This window comes from Bidens hawaiensis, unplaced genomic scaffold, assembly GCF_021521415.1.
Source record: "Bidens hawaiensis isolate Kalapana, Puna unplaced genomic scaffold, B.hawaiensis_p1.1 tig00004234_1, whole genome shotgun sequence".
Lineage (NCBI taxonomy): Eukaryota > Viridiplantae > Streptophyta > Magnoliopsida > Asterales > Asteraceae > Bidens > Bidens hawaiensis.
The window spans coordinates 275,563-292,794 of NW_027491252.1; positions in this window are offsets into that span (position 1 = coordinate 275,563).

The window sequence follows — 17,232 nt, forward strand, 5'->3', positions numbered from 1 at the left end:
ATAAAATTCTAAAATTTCAGACAAGGACTAGGTATGAATATGTGAGAGAGATGAACCAGAAGTGTCATTAAACTATGAACGCCATGTTTATTAATCAATAGTTTGGGATTGGATAACTACCTTATGCAGTTACTAATTTCGAAATTCAAATTTAACTTTCCAATGAATATTTTATGAAGCATATTATAATGAAATAATTTTTTTTTCCAAGTTGGAGGGGCTATGCCCCTTGGACTCTGTTAGGGGCTGCCGCCCCTAGGTACTCTCGCTAACCGGGGACGCTACCACAGGATCCCCGTTACTCCGTTAGTTAGGGGCTAAATGTTTATTATGATTAGATTGGTTGACTTGTTAATCTAATTACACTAAAATACTAACATATATCCATTTGTAAAAACTAAAAAGTGATAAACTTTTCTAAATATTGTGTATTATTTGTGATTCTAATCAAACATAAAATAGGGAGAGACATTGCTCATCTGAAGACAAAATTTTTACCTATTTAAAGATAAAATTTAGTAAACAGTAATCTATATAAGTTTAACAGTATGCAGTAAATATAAGATGTATATGTTCATATATTGATGGAAATTTTGATGAAAAGACTATTTACCAACTTTTTGCATTAATATTCACATGCATTAACTTGCATGTGTGCCATGCTGTGAGAGTGTCACAACAAACAAAACCGCGTCCAAAACAAATATAAAAATCTAAGATAAATAGGATATTGACGCTTGAATTTGGGTGTGTTTGAATTTGTTTAAGTTGTGTCTTCAATTGAAAGCACGTACATATATTATAAAATATCCTACATATTTTGAGTGATTTTTTTATAATTTATTTGATAACTTTTTGCACATAAAAACTAACATATGTCAGTTTCTTTTGAGATATTAGTTTTTAATACTTCTAACTTTTACCTGTTGAATAATAACACTCTCAACTTTCGATTCGTTATCCACTACTCCGAACTTTCACCAAATTTTTTTTGGCATTCTCGAACATAACGAACCTTAACTCTGTTAGTTTTCTTGATGACGTGGAATTTTTTTTTAATAAAGTAGATTGTGGGTCCCACACTATCTTCTTTCTTCAAAATAAAACCTTAACAACATTCTTTCCAACGACATCTTTTTTCGGCAAATTTGGTTTTTCCGGCGACCTCATTCTTCTGACACTGGAGATGGTGCAAAAGTGTAGAAAGACGATGGAGATTATGCACCGGTGGAGACACGATGAAGATGGTGCTCGTCTGAAACCTGCAACTTTTTTTTTCCGGTGAGTAGACGATTCCAGAAGGTGGTTAGGTACGACGCTGGTGGCGGGGGAGAGTGGAGGTTGTGGTTGTGGTTGTTGTGGCGGTGGGGTGAAATGATGGATATGGTGCTCGCTGGAACATGCAACTCGTATTTTCGGCGATGGTGTGGTGGCGGTGAACGGTGGAATAGTGGCGGTGGGTGGAGATTGTGGTAGCTTTGGGCGTTGAGTGGTGGCGGCGAACAATGGAATGGTGGCGGGTTTTTGAGATCCGGTAGGTGAAGATGTAATACGTTGAAGAAAGGTGGGACCCACAATCTACTTTTTATTTAATAAAATTTTCCATGTCAGCAAGAAAACTAACAGAGTTAGGGTTCGTTAAGTTCGGGAGTGTCATAAACAAATAGCGTGAAAGTTGCGAGTGGTGGGTAACAAATCAAATGTTAGAAGTGTTATCATCCAGCGAGTGAATGTTAGGAGTATTAAAAACAAATATCCCTTTTCGTTTACAAAAGTCTCTTAACATTTTTTTACAAATTAAAGTCTTTTCATATGTTAACTTTAAACAAAATTTTGAACATTTACCTATCAGAGCATCTACAATGGTATTTAAACCCAAAGTTTAGATAATATGACAAAGTGGCAGACCAAGATGGCATGGACTTCACCATTTTGGAGCAAGACAAATATCCCTTTTCTTTTACAAAAGTCACTTAACATTTTTTTACAAATTAAAGTCTTTTCACATGTTAACTTTAACAAAATTTTGAACATTTTACCTATTAGAGCATCTACAATGGTATTTAAAACCCAAAGTTTAGATAATATGACAAAGTGGCAGACCAAGATGGCATGGACTTCACCATTTTGGAGCAAGTTTAACTTGCAACGGACAAGTTTTGTAAACTATCATATCACACTCACATACATCCTTTTATATATACACATATACAATACTAATATACTATATTATTTAATGAGGGTTTGTACAGGTTTGTTGTTGCGAAAGAAAGTGAGGTTTTAATAAACGTTTGGAATATGATGTAATGTTTTGTTAATGTTTGATATTGTAGATGCTCTTAGGCCATATGACGTGAACACCAATTCAACAATTTATATGCTAACTAGTTTTTTATCCGGCGCGATAGGTTAGTAAAACTCGGACGGTGGTAAAACTCAAGTGTTGTCGATCCCAAACATTTAGCCGGTAAGTTGACACGAATTTGGTCGGTTTCGATGACGTGTTTTATTGTACCGGAATTAAAACCAAATATAAAGAAAAAAAACTATAAAAGTTGAGGTGGATCAATAGGGTGGCGTCATTCGGTAAAAACTTGAGCGTTGATAAAAAACGATCGCTGTCGATCCCGGAACTTAAACAAAAAAATATTGACGTTCGTTCGGTTTTCGTTACAATGACTGAACTTGCGCCATACGGGTTAGTAAAACTCGGACGGTGCTAAAACCCTAGTGTTGTTGGCCCAAAGCAATGAGCCGGTAAGTCGATGCGAATTCAGTCGGTTTCTGCGACATGTGTTGTTATACCCGAATACCAAATATAAAACAAAAAAGTATAAAAGTTGAGGTGGACCAATAGGGTGACGTCAGTCGGTAAAACACGAGCGTTGATAAAAGCCGATTGTTGTCGATCCTGTAACTAAAACACAAAAAAAATTGACGTTCGCTCGGTTTTCGTTACATTCGTTACGATGACTGAACTAAAGAAACAAAAACAAACTTTACGGACCAGTAGCCCAGTAAGACACTTGCAACACCAAACTTTCTATTTGTTATATAATAATAATAATAATAATAATAATAATAATAATAATAATAATAATAATAATTTGGCATTGGGAAAATTGGCAAACACCACTAGGGCTGTCACTTTTACCCGAAACCCAACCCGAAAAACACGTGCCCGAACCCGAACTAACCCGAACCTGAGAAGAGACTATCCCGAACCCGAACCGAAGTAATTCGGGTTGGTTCTTGGGTTTGATATATAAGTTTTGGGTCAACTCGAATAAACTTTTAGTTTTAAATTAAATATATTTTTAGATGTAATATGCCAAGTTTTAGCCACTAAAGTTATCAGAATCTCGCTCTAATCGTTTGCTATTCTAACCACTATGGATCTTTATTATTAATTTATGTTTTCCGTTTATTACTAATAGAAACCGAAATCGAACAACCAAGTCATGCCCGATTGAATACGATTATGGTTCAAGTTAGTTTTACTCTTCTTTGAATTGTTTTATCAAGTTAAGTTGGTTTGTTATTTGATTATTTGTGTTATAAGCAAAAATGAATATTTTGTTTTATTTTTAGATTTGTAGTTTTTATTAATTTTTTTTGTGTTTTCTAGGATACCCGAAACCCGATAAACCCGACCCGAAAAAACCCGAACCCGAATTACCCGAACACGAAAAACCCGTGAAAGATTTAGGTTGGGTTTTGGGTCAAGATTTAAAACTTTGAAACCCGAAAAACCCAAAACTCAAAAAACAAACCCAAAAACACCCCTAAACACCACCCCCTCTTGTTGGGGGCGGGCCAAAATTTATGGTTAGGGAATTTCCACCGTTTAAAACACCAATGGCATGTCCATTTTTTTTCAAAATATATACTTCTTTTTCATAATTATTTAAGTAGGTTAAACAGTTTTTAGCTAATAGCTAGTATTTACGCCCTCCGCGTTGCGGCGGAGGTGTAAAACCGTGCATTTATTGTGTATTTACATATCCACTTCACTCGAAAGTATGAAGTTACCACCACCGCCGCCTTCTCTCCTCTCCCGCAGCCAGTAACTAATCTTAACCATTAAGAAAACTGAACAAAAAGTAGACGTAAAAACATTGAACCACATGCACTCGTTGCATTGTGTTAACACACAAAAAGTAGACCATAACATAAAATATAGAAAAAATAAATAAGTCAACTTAACATCTATGCGTTGCAATGAGGCCGTTAAACGGGAAACAGACAAACACATTCAACCACACACATGCGTTGCAGCTCGTTAACTCGTTAAATTCAAATGTAAACGTCAAACCAAAAAAAATTGTAAAACATGAAAAGTATATGGGACCAAAGTTGAAAGTGGAAAAATGTTGACGACTAATATTAAAAATTATTTTATGACACATTTGTTAACTGTGAAAAGTGTAGGGACCTAAAGTAAAAAAATATAAGTTAGACAAAAAAGAATATTACATATACAAATTTTGAATGCATAATGTACAATAGATTATTGCATAAGTCTCCCATTTTTATTATTATATAAATATGTTTTTGTAAATTAAAAAAAAAAACCTAAATTCACTTATTTGTATAACTTTTTTTACTACCACTCTGGTATAAATTTCAACGAAAACAGATTTGTTTGAAATTTTTTTTTGTCTCGTAAATGACTTTGATATGTGTGTGAACTGATATGTTCGGGGAAATATAACGTTTTCGACTACATGATAATGATAATGATAATGATGGGTACTCAAAATTTAATATTTTTTTAATTTTAAGTTCATTATTTGTTTTATTTGTTATTGAATGTTTTTAATTAATTTTTTATAGCATTATTTTTTAATTTTAAATTTATGATCTCATTTGTTAAATAATTATTTCATGTTTTGATCCAATCATAATCAAGATGTATTAACTTAACATTTCAAAGAACTTTTATAATAAAGAAAAAAAACATGTTTTTTTTTTGTGTACAATATTGTTTATTGACTTTTATAAGAGAAAAATAGAAAACATCTAGTTTTCTACGTACTCTTATGTTACAAAATCTGTTTGAAGATATACTCTTAAGAAAATATAACCTTTTGAACATGTGCGATCTTATTTCAATTTCAAAGGTCGATGATGTTAAACATATATAAGGTGGTGGCTAAATATTTTTTAGTATTGTCCATTATACACCAATAATGTCAAGGTTGCTCTCAACTAATCTGCTTTCCAACTCAAAAAAGAAATGGTGAAATGTGTTTATTTTTTCGCAAATATTTTTAAAAAAATAGCCAAGCTTTTGAGTCAAAGTAATAAGTTTTTCTCCTAACCAATTTACTTATTCAAATGAGAAAATAACTATTATATACTTTTAGTTAGCTGGTTTTATTTAACGTGCTCCACAATGGTAGAAAATATAATAAAAAAAGTTATTATATGTAATACGTAAATTCAGTTATTTCATATAATAATTTTTATGTATGACTTTTTTTTATTAAGTATTTGATATATTATGCACTATAATTTTAAGTTGAAAATCAAATCTTGGTGTTTGATTGATTTAAAATAAAACATTCATACCGATATTATTATATTAATATTGTGTATTTAAAACTGATATTTATAACAAAATATGTCACATATTTAAAACTAAATTTACAAAGACTAAGGTTTTATTGTAAAAGAAAAATAAATAAAAATATGTTATGTAACAACCTCAATTTTAGTGTCTAAATTTTTTTGTGTAGTTAGAACAACATTATCAAACGTAAGATGGATTCATAATAGGTCTAACAAGCCTAACCTTCATATAGATCATTAAGCTGGAACCAACACGCCAAATTTCATCAAAATAATATCCAAGTCTATACTTAAATCATAACCATCCAACTCAACAAATAATTTATAAAGCCGTAACCTTAAACAAATCCATACTTTAACATATGCAATAATAATTTTACTCCTAGTTCTTGCTTCCGACTTATGGCTCTAAAATTCATATATTATGGCTCCCGTAACTCATTTTCTAGCCCAGGATATGCCCGTTTTACTTCTTGGTCGCGTTTTGTCAACCCATCTTGTTCAGCTTTAGCATCGGTTTATGATTTCTCATCCATACTCTTCCCAAATTCTTGTAACACTTCCCAAGACATCAAATCATGTTACGGTCTTCCCGAGATATCATTCCATGCTCGTACAAGTCTCCATTTTAGCATATTTAACGATCAATGACCTGAAATACAAAAGCACGTATGAAGTACCAAAGTTCTAACAATATATTCAATAAAACTACATAATTAATACACTAATATATATACAAAATACCCGACCATCAGTTCGTCATTGATAATCTGATTGCGTTCTTAGAATTAGGGTTAATGTCTATCGGTTGTTGTAGTAAGTAATGAAGAACAGAGCTGAAGATGCAGAGTCTTTAATTTCTTGGAAGAACACACGTGATCATCATCATCATCATCATCATCATCATCATCATCATCATCATCATACTCAGTATATCCCACCAATAGCAAAGCTATGGTAGGGTCTGAGGAGGGTAAGATGTAGGCAGCCTTACCTCTACCCCATAGGGATAGAGAGGCTGCTTCCGGTGAGACCCCCGGCTCGATGATACCCACTATTTTTAAACGTTAGCAGACTAAAACATTAAATATCATACCAGCCCAATAATTAAAATAAAATACAAACCCAAAAACTTTTAAGCTCAAATATATAAAACCCCACAAACATAAAAACACATATTAACAAATTAGTAAATATATAGCTTAAACCATGAAGTTATAAAATAATTTTTTTAAAAATTATGATATCGAATAATCAAATATATACACCGCAACTCATTTCATAACAATCTGTTTTAAAAAATAAAGTTCGTTTTCACATCAACAAAAGGATATATAAAATATGAAACATTAGCATTTTAAACGAAAATACGTAACTCAAGTGATATAAACATAGAATGGATTTAAGTCAGGTATTAAGTGGACAATAACTTACTTCATATTCATATGGTCATAATATTAACATTCAAACAAGAGTTTTATATAAAAACCCACTAACATAAAAGAAAAAACAATCCCAAAATGTTTAAGCCCAAATATATAAAAGCCCACAAGCATAAAAACATTTTTTAACAAACTTAAAAAATATATAACTTAAACCATGAAGTTAAAATATATCTTCTCAACCTCCTTAGAAATATGCTAAGTATGGAACTCGAGCAAACCAGGCAGTTCGAGCAAGGTATTTATTCAAGGTTATATTCAAGATACGCTATCGAACTCGAGCAAACCAGACACTTCAAGCAAGGTATATACTTATTCGAGCAAGGTATCTTATTCAAGTAAGTTTAAGTGTCAAGCTTCGACCAAGCTGCACTTAGTCGAGCAAAGTTGTTCTTCAGTCGAGCATAGTTTGTGTTAGGGCAAACACTTGACATATCCAAGCTTAAGCCAAGTTTTCAAGTGATTTGGTGGGTCGAGAAAAGACATAATAAGAAGATCTCAAACATACTTGTAAGAAGTTAAATAATTTATTATAAGGACTTCTACGAGCATATGCACTTTCTCTCCGACTTTCTACTCACCATTCTCTACCTAATTCTCGTCTGCAGTAGTTAGAGATTTGATTCCCCATGTAGCATTTTTAATAAGGTGGATATTTATATTAGTATATATATATAGATGACTCAAGGAGTTGAATACAGTTATTGATGTGGATAATGCTATTAAGATTGTTGTGATTAGGTAAAATTTAGTCTTGTCTATTCTTCAATTTAAATTTAACTGACACTAATATCTTTCAAGAATCACAAGATCTATCCATTTCAAGGTACCTTCTTCCCTGCTCTGTTAATTTTAACTCTTCATTTTAGGGTTTGTGTTGCTGTTAACTTAATCACTAAAATCTTCAACACCCATTTGGATTCAACATCCAAAAAGCTTAAAGATTTATTTATTTATTTATTTTTGCTTGAGAGACTATAAACTACCGAAATTTATAATACCCTTTTGGATAAAGATCTAAAAAGCTTAAATATTTAATTTTTTAGTTATTTATTATTCTTTTTTTTTTGCTTCAGAGATTATAAATTACTGAAATTTATAATACCCATCTGAACCACTTGAATAAAGATCCAAAAGACTCCAAGATTTAATTTTAATGCTTCTTAGATTATAAATTACTTAAATATATAACACCCATTTGGATAAGGATCCAAAAAGCTTCAAGTTTTCTTTTATTTTATTTATTATTATTATTATTATTATTATTATTATTTTTGTGTTATTTGACTTGCAATATGTGGTTTTACATATTTAAATTGCGGGTTCTATTGCTTGTGTTTGTGTGATTAGTTGCAATCATAGAGCGTATGAGCCATGACTATTACTTGAGACCGTGTAATGAAACGAGGGGTGTAGGTAAGGGTAAAGATATGGAGCGTATATTGCGTTTGGCTTCTTGGAATGTAGGAACACTAAATAGTAAGTTTCTAGAATTGGTAGATGTGCTTAAAAGATGTCAAGTTCAGATAGCATGCGTCTAGGAAACTAAGTGGAAAGGGCATAGAGGGGCTGAGTGTAATGGCTATAAGTTGTGGTACTCGGGGTCTGATGAAGCTAAGAATGGAGTGAGGTTTCTAGTGGCTAAGAAACTACACACTAGTGTGGTGGAGGTGATAAGACATAATGGCAAGATTATGGTGTTGAGATTAGTACTGGGAGAGGAAGTAGTGGCAGTAGTTTGCTCCTACGCGCCTCATGTAGGCTTAGGGGATCAGGAAAAGAGAGAATTTTGGGATTGCCTAGACGCAGTGATAGGGGCCATACCTAGGGGTGAGATGATTTGTATAGGAGGTGATTTTAATGGACACATTGGTAAGGTTAACGATGGTTTTCAATCCATACATGGGGGTTTCGGATTTGGTGATTGGAATGAGACCGGAATAGATCTTCTGTAGTTTGCGGTGGCCCATGACCAAGGTGTTATAAATTCGTATTTTAAGAAAAAAAAAATTCACATTTGATCACTTTTAGCAGTGGTGGACGCAACACGCAAATTGACTACCTTTTGATGAGGCAATGAGACCGACGTTGGTGGAAGGACTGCAAAGTCATACTTGGGGAGACGGTTGTGGCTCAACATCGACTGCTGGTGGCAGATATAGGCTTCAGAATTAAGCTGACTGTTCGAGAGAGGAAATGTACACCTAGAATTCGATGGGGAAATTTGAAGGACGAAAATCTTCCACTATTTAATGATAAAATCATTTTGCAGACATTGGCTCGACTAAATGGGGACTCAACTTATATATGGGAAGCTATGTCTACAAAGATCATCCAAGTGGCAAGGAGACTCTTGGGGTCACAACAGGAAAGGCAGGTGGGCATAAGGAGTCTTGGTGTTAGAATGAGGCCGTACAAGACAAGATAAGGGACAAACAAGGAAGTTTTAGGGAGCTTATGAAGTGCACGAATGAGGAGGAGCGAGTGGAATTGAGGGAGACTTACAAAACGACCAAGAGAGAGGCGAAAAAAGGCAGTTTCGGAAGCAAAGAACACGACCTACAAATGGATGTATGAACGCTTAGAAACAAAAGAGGGGGAACATGCCATGTTTAAGATTGCCAAAGCTAGAGAGCATAGAAGGCAAGATCTAGGGCCTGTGAAGTTTATAAAGGATACAGATTGGCATGTCGGGTCAAGGAGTAAGACATCAAGCTAAGATGGCAAACCTACTTCCACAACCTTTTTAACAATGGGAGAGCCTACCGAGAAAAATTTGACAACACAACCTTTCAACGACAACAACCGAATAACTGCTACTACTGACAGATCACACGGGAATAGGTACAAACTGCACTTAGGAGGATAGGAAGGGCTAAGGTGGTTGGCCCACACAACATACCCATCAAGGTGTGTCAGTGTCTGGGAGAAGAGGAGCCATGTGGTTAACTACTTTGTTCAATATTATCCTCAAATCTGGTAAGATGCCAGACCATTTGTCACACCCCCATTTAAGGCCTAGGAGTATGACCCATAAGTTGGTATCGTAATTGTAAATAAATCAGAGTTACGTTTTGTTTGCGGAAGACTTATAAATTTTAAGGATCGAAATATAATATTTACATAAAAGACGGGATTATAGAATACCCGTTTGAGTTAACAAAAGATTACTTGTTTATGTTACAAAACCACCATATATTAAGTTTTACAAAATAAAATCCGAGCCATCGGATATATAAGCACTTCGTTACTCAAAGTGCTAAACTTGTTCACCTGCAAAATGTAAGAAAATACGTCAGCAACGAATGCTGGTGAACACGCTGACGCATAAATACTTTCTTTTACTTTATTACCCCTCGAGACTACGCCTGCCTCGGCCCAACGTGGCTTAGGAATAACAAAGTCAAATAACACATTATAAACTAGAGCCTCTTTGCCATTACAACTACGCCTTCTTGATGAATGAGGGTGGAGGGTGGCACAACTTCTAAGGAAACGTTGATACACAAAAGAGAGATTCGAGGCACGCTTATCGAGGAAACGAGGCACGAATTTCGAGGTATTCTAGAGAGATGTTAGGGAGATGTGAGAGCTGTGTTTGGGATGCCTGGAGTGAGATCCCTTGGCCGCTATTTATAGGTAATATTTTGGACCCCATCGCGGTACGCGATGGGTCCCTGGACAGACCTATCGCGTACCGTGATATAGGTCTGTCGAGTCACCCGCCGCTCCACGTGGCGACCACGTGGCAGCACATGGTGCCACTGTATGCCACGTGGCACACGTGTCACAAATTGTCAGAGGCTCCATCTCGGTACGCGATGGGCTTCTTCTTTTGTCCATCGTGTAGCGCGATAGGACAAAAAATCAGATTTTTCATTTTTAACCCTCAAGTTTGGATTTTTGGCAATTTTAGTCTCTAGACTTTGGAAAGTTGATACTTTGAACTCGAATTTTCACGGTGTTACATCATCCCCACCTTGAAACAAATCTCGTCCTCGAGATTGCTTTACAAGAATAGTTGTGGGTATTTCTTTCTCATTTCCGATTCGAGTTCCCAAGTATATTCGGGCCCTCTACGCGAGTCCCATTTAACTTTCACAATTTTCAAAGTTTTTCTTTTCAATTTCTTTGTTTTCGAATCTTCAATTTTAATTGGACGTTCTACGAATTTCAAATTTTCGTTTATTTCTACGTCTTTTAATGGCATAGCCAAAGATTCATCGGTCAAACACTTACGCAGATTCGAAACATGGAACATATCATGTATTCCTTGCATTTCTTCGGGTAACCGCAAACGGTATTCAACAATGCCGATTCGTTCAAGTACCTCAAAAGGTCCAACGAATCGAGGACTTAACTTTCCTTTCTTACCGAAGCGAACAACGCCTTTCCAAGGCGAGACTTTCAACAGAACCTTGTCACCGACATTAAATTCTAATAGCTTACGACGAACATCGGCGTAGCTCTTTTGGCGATCGCGCCGTCTTAAGTCGTTCTCGGATTTGGAGAACTTTGTTGGTAGTTTCTTGGACTATCTTGGGTCCAGACAATTTATTGTCTCCGGTTTCAGACCAACACACGGGCGTTCTACACTTTCGTCTATATAACGCCTCGAATGGTGCGGATTGAATACTCGTGTGATAACTATTATTATATGAAAATTCCATTAGAGGTAAGTGGTCGTCCCAACTTCCTCCTAGATCGATCACACAAGCCTGGGGCATGTCTTCCAACGTTTGAATAGTCCTTTCGCTTTGCCCATCGGTTTGTGGATGATAGGCAGTGCTAAGGTTTAACTTCGTACCAAGAGCTTGTTGGAAGCTTTTCCAGAAATGAGACGTAAAACGACTTTCTCGATCAGATATTATTGACAGCGGTACTCCATGCAAAGAGACAATGGTGTTTACATAGATACGCGCTAGTCTATCCATAGAGTACGACTCATTGATGGGTATAAAGTGTGCGGATTTCGTCAATCGATCCACAATCACCCAAATAGCATTGTGTTGTCGAGTCGTCTTCGGGAGTTTGGTAATGAAGTCTATAGTAATTAACTCCCACTTCCAAACGGGAAGTTCGGGTTGAGGAAGCAATCCTGAAGGCTTTTGGTGTTCAGTCTTGACCTTCAAACACGTCAAACATTTCGCAACATGTGAAGCGACATCTCTTTTCATTCCATTCCACCAATAATTCTCCTTGAGATTATGGTACATTTTATCACTTCCGGGATGCATCATATACTTCGACTTGTGAGCTTCGTTCAAGATTTTCTCAAGCAATCCTCCAACTATTGGTACCCAAATCCTATTGCCGAGTCTAAGGATACTATCGTCACCTTTAACTAACGAGTCAATGGTGCCGTTGCGTTTTTCATCGGCAATTTGGTTTTCCTTAATTTCTTGAGCTTGAGCGGACTTGATTTGTTCAGTGTGATCAATTTGAAGTTCTAGGCGCAACGCTCAGACTCTTTTGGGTTTCTCATGTTCCTTGCGACTTAAGGCATCAGCCACAACGTTGGCCTTACCTTCATGATAAACGATTTCACAGTCGTAGTCGTTGAGCATTTCCATCCATCGCCGTTGGCACATGTTCAACTCTTTTTGATCAAAGATATGTTTCAAGCTCTTATGATCAGTGTACACGGTGAATCTTACTACATAGAGATAGTGCCTCCATATCTTAAGTGCAAACATTATGGCGCCTAACTCTAGATCGTGAGTCGTGTAGTTCTTCTCGTGTACTTTGAGTTGACGAGAGGCGTAAGCGATTACTTTCTTGCGTTGCATTAGCACACATCCCAAACCCGAGTGAGATGCATCACTAAAGATTACAAAATCCTCAGTACCTTCTGGCAAAGACAAGATAGGTGCTTGGGTGAACTTTTGTTTAAGTATATCAAACGCCTCTTGTTTCTTCGTTCCCCATTCATACTTGATGTTCTTTCGAGTTAAGGAAGTTAGGGGAACGGCGATACGAGAAAAGTTCTTGATGAACCTACGATAGTAGCCGGCCAAACCTAAGAAACTTCGGATCTCGGTTGGCGACTTATGGACCTCCCACTTAGAGATAGCTTCAATCTTAGCGGGGTCCACTTGAATACCATTGACGTTAATAATATGACCAAGAAATTGCACTTCGTGCAACCAGAACTCGCATTTCGAGAACTTGGCGTACAACTTCTCGGTTCTAAGAATTTCAAGCAACATTCGAAGATGAATTTCATGATCGGCCTTTGACTTAGAGTAAATAAGTATGTCGTCGATGAATACAATAACAAATTTATCCAAGTAAGGCTTACAAATACGGTTCATCATGTCCATGAACGCAGCCGGCGCATTAGTAAGTCCGAATGGCATAACGGTGAACTCATAATGGCCGTACCTTGTTCGAAATGCGGTCTTTGGAATGTCTTTGGATTGAACTTTGAGTTGGTGATAGCCGGAACGAAGATCGTTTTTTGAAAAGTAGCTAGCACCTTGAAGTTGGTCGAAAAGATCATCGATACGAGGGAGTGGATAACGATTTTTTATTGTAACTTTGTTCAACGCACGATAATCGATACACATTCGCATGGAACCATCCTTCTTCTTAACGAATAGTTGGTGCTCCCCAAGGCGACGAACTCGGTCGAATGAAACCTTTCTCCAATAACTCGTCGAGTTGTTTCTTTAACTCCTTCATCTCGGTTGGTGCTAAGCGATACGGAGCTTTGGCGATCGGAGCAGTACCGGGAATGAGATCGATCCTAAACTCTACTTCACGATCGGGAGGGATTCCAAGAAGTTCATCAGGAAAGACGTCAGAAAATTCTGAAACGTTAGGAACGTCTTTAATTTCTTTTGACTTTGATTCTTCAGTGACGTAGGCCATGAATGCGAGGCATCCTTGATTCAAACACTTGTTAGCCCTAATCATAGAGATTATGCTAACTTGACCAGTGTCTTTGTCCCCTTCAATTCGAATCATTCGTTTATCGGGGGCTTGAAGTTCAACGGTTTTGCTATTGCAGATGATACGAGCATGATTATCGGATAACCAATCCATACCAAGTACAATATCAAAACCAGCCAGACTCATAGGCAATAAACAAATAGGCAATATATAACCAGCTAGAAGTATTTTTCCGTTTTCAAGGGCTTCGAAGATTTTAACGATTTCACCACTAGCAGTCTCGACTCTTAGAGTTTTATCTAATTTTGTTAAAGTTTAGTTTAATAGACTACATAAACTATAATCTTTAAAACTTAGATTGGCACCCGAATCAAACAAAACTCTAGCATAGGTGTCGTTGACTAAAAACGTACCGATTATGGCTTCCAGCATGTCAGCGGCCTTCTTTGTGTCGAGTACAAAGACTCGAGCGTTTCCCTTTTTGTTCTAGCCACTTCCACCTGCACCACCAGCAGCAGGCTTGTTCTTTGGGCACTCGAAACTTAAATGGCCCATCTCTTTGCAGTTAAAGCAAGTCATCTTCTTTTTCCAGCAATTAGCAGCATCATGTCCCGTACGATTACAGGACTCACAGACTTTAGGAGATGGGGCAAAGTTTCATCTACCCTTGTGGTACCTCCTACAAGTCTTGCATGGCGTAGTGTTGTTTCGATTTACGACTTTGCCTTTGAAGTTAGAACTACCTCCAGTTCTTCCTTGAGCAGTTGTTGTTGTCACCTTCTTGTCCTCTTCTTTGTTGCGGACCATGCCGCCCATCAAGTAACCAGTCAACTCCATTGCAGAGTCAGCGGTTTGAGGCAAGTGTAACCTCACCATGTCGCGGATTTCCCGCGACAATCCCCATATATATTGAGTTACTTTGCTGGACTCAGGGTTAACCAGCTAGGGAACAAGGCGACAATACTTGAGGAATTTAGTATTATACTCACGAAGATTTGTCCCTACGACCTTATGATTAAGGAACTTAGTTTGGATCTGATCAGTTTCATGCTTTGGACAAAACTTCGCCATCATCATGGCTTTAAACTCATCCTAACTCAGACCGTACAACTTGTCTCTTCATCTACTCATCAACAGCGCATTCCACCACTCGTGCGCTTCTCCCTTAAACATCAGGGCAGAGTACTGAATCTTCTCCTCCTCAGAACACTTGCTTGTGATAAAAAGAGTCTCCATCTCTTCAAGCCACCTCACGGTTGTGATGGCTCCTTTGTCACCATGGAACTCTTTCGGTCCATAGTATTTGAAATCTTTGAACGTACACCCACTAACTTTTAACTTTTTAAACTTTTGCCTAACACCTTCGTCGGCATTATACCCATGAACGCTCTCTTCATCACGGGATGGTTTAGGACGAGATCTTTCGGATTTTCGAGAGGAATGAACAGAAGGATTAACATATCGGGAATGTTTGGTTTGTCTAGATTGGGATCTAAATGCTGATTCTTCCCTTACAACATCTTTTATCATCTTTTGAATTTTGTTCATATATTTTTCAGGAATTTCTTCCTCTCGCTCATTCTCGGGGCCTTTCCCCTTATCTTTTATCTCTCTCTCTCTCTCTCTCTCTCTCTCTCTCTTCGAGCGTTCTCAATATTGTTACTTTGTTCAGGCATTTTCTTTTTTTCTTTTTCAATTTAGGTATGAAATTTTAACAACATTTCTTATATTAAACACACGTTTTATTTCATATATACATATCACAAAAGGATATATATATTTTATATTACACATATTTATATATATCGTTTCCACGATATATATCTAGTTCGTCCTATCATTACATCAGAATGTTTCATACGTTCTTTATTTATACACATTTTCACACAATTATTTTACACACATAGCTTCTCATTTCATCCCATCATCTCCAGTTCTTTAAAAAATTCTTCACCACCTTCGATACCTTGTTGCATTTACGAAGGAGTGTTTCTCCAACTTTCTTCTTTTTCTTCTCTTCCTCATCCACCTTCTTCCTCCAATCGTCGGTTTCGTGCAATGCATGATCCAGATGTTCTTCATACGATTGTGGGATTACATTGGGGTATCCATACTGCGGAGGTGGGTCACGGTAACCCGACGTCACCATCTCTTAGTGATTTGTCAGTTCTGGATACGGAACGTAATCCATGTTGGATGAAAGGTAGAGGTAGGTCTTGGCAGCTTGATTCTGCTCACGGATCTCATCAGCTTGTTCTTGGATTGACGGAATCTCTCCTTGGAATGGTGGGAAGCTTGATGAAGCTTGATTCCTAAGTTTCTCAAGATGTTGAATATATTGATCCACAGAACCATAGCTTGCGTTTTGGGAAGTGAGTGATCCATTCATTGAGCTTGACATCTCATTAGGATTCTTTGGATGCTCTTCTTCCGGTTCTTCCTCAGACTCTTCCTCGGGTTCCTCTTCTTCTTCTTCAGGATCTTCCTCCTCTTCTGGTTCCTCTTTTTCCTCTGGTTCCTTCTCTTCTGGTTCATCTTCCTCCATGGGTTGTGTGGTTTCATTGTTTATTTGGATCATCTGGAAAGTCTCAGTGGGCATCATTATTCTCATCTTGGGTCTACGGGACGGCCCTTCATTATTGGTTGGTTGGCAGTTGACTTCATTGAGAGTGGAGGTTCTGGCATGCCACTCCTGTTGTTCAGAGAGGTATTTCATCCATTCGGAGGATGGTTGAGAGTTCGGTAGGTATCCGGCTGGATAGCATTGTGTTACCTCCGAGGGTTGGTAAATGGGAACCTCTGTTGGATGGTACGTCGGTATTTCTGAAGGATTATACATCGGTAGGGTTGGTGGATGGTAGCTTTAGTGTCTTGGTGGCTCCATTCCTTTCTTTGGTGGACTATCGAGAACATCTATTGGGTAGTGTCGACTTCCGGGGTAGTACACAGGTTTGGTCAAGTCGTGTTCCACATCTTGGTTGAAGTATGCTTCATAGTAACCATCACTCATGTTGTCTTCGGGGTAAGGTTCGGCTATTCCGGCCTCCTTTGCCTTGCGCAAATAATTCTCCATATGAGCTTTAAACGACATCTATCAATATGGGTGGTTTAGAGTGTGGAGTGGGAAAGAAAGGTTACCAGCCTATCTTATCCCTAAAACACATAAACAATTATTTCCTATACTTGGATCGAAGCTTGGGTATTGTTTTATGATACCCAATTCGCTAAGATCGATGGCTCTCATACCAACCTGTCACACCCCCATCTAAGGCCTAGGAGTATGACCCATAAGTTGGTATCGTAATTGTAAATAAATCAGAGT